Source organism: Sinocyclocheilus anshuiensis, unplaced genomic scaffold (genome assembly GCF_001515605.1).
Source record: "Sinocyclocheilus anshuiensis isolate Anshui unplaced genomic scaffold, SAMN03320099.WGS_v1.1 scaffold1431, whole genome shotgun sequence".
NCBI lineage: Eukaryota > Metazoa > Chordata > Actinopteri > Cypriniformes > Cyprinidae > Sinocyclocheilus > Sinocyclocheilus anshuiensis.
The window spans coordinates 75,480-76,301 of record NW_015537992.1 but is presented as its reverse complement, the minus strand read 5'-3'; the positions used below and the strand labels follow the sequence as shown (position 1 = coordinate 76,301).

General features: G+C 45.0%; 1 protein-coding gene across 1 annotated transcript in view; it reads left to right on the top strand.

The window, feature by feature from the left end:
* Window positions 1-822, top strand: part of med23 (mediator complex subunit 23) — a 61,731-nt gene that overhangs the window by 18,162 nt on the left and 42,747 nt on the right. The gene's annotated exons all lie outside the window — the stretch shown is intronic.

Below are 822 nucleotides of genomic sequence, written 5' to 3'. Positions count from 1 at the left end.
CACACACACTCACTCTCTCACACACACACACACACACACACTCTCTCTCTCACTCACTCACACACACACAACACACACTCTCTCACTCACACACACACACACACTCTATCACACACACACACTCTCTCTCACTCACTCACACACACACTCTCTCTCTCACTCACTCTCACACACACTCACTCACTCACTCACACACACACAAACTCACTCACACACACACACACACACAAACTCACTCACTCACTCACACACACAAACACACACACACACACACACACACACTCTCTCACACACACACGTCTGGTCAGCTATCCTTCCCGGAGATCGGCTGAATGGATTCGAAAATGGTAAAACTCAACTGTTTAACTCTAGGGGAGTTGGAACATGAGCCTATTTTCAAAAATAGTGGAGTGTTCCTTTAAAAGCACAACTCGGGAAATGAGAGCATCCGAGGAGCGCGTGAATGCAGTAATTACACTTGCTCTGATGACAGCAGGTAGATACCGTTAGTTGGCTAAGCTAAACATTCTTAAATGAAAATGCCTAAAGATAGGGTGACCATACGTCCTCTTTTCCCCGGACATGTCCTCTTTTTGGACCTACAAAAATCTGCTGAATCCCCGCTGAATCTCTGACCATTGCCGCCTGCTCTTGCAACATGTGTTTCGCTCCCGCGATTTTCAGGTCCACTCCTTTAAACATTCTAATATTGTATATAATTTTGGCGCATCAGGGAGCCACTCTCAGGACGCGGTGTATTTAAAGGGGTCATATGATGTTGCTAAAAACAACATTATTTTGTGTATTTGGTGTAATGAAATG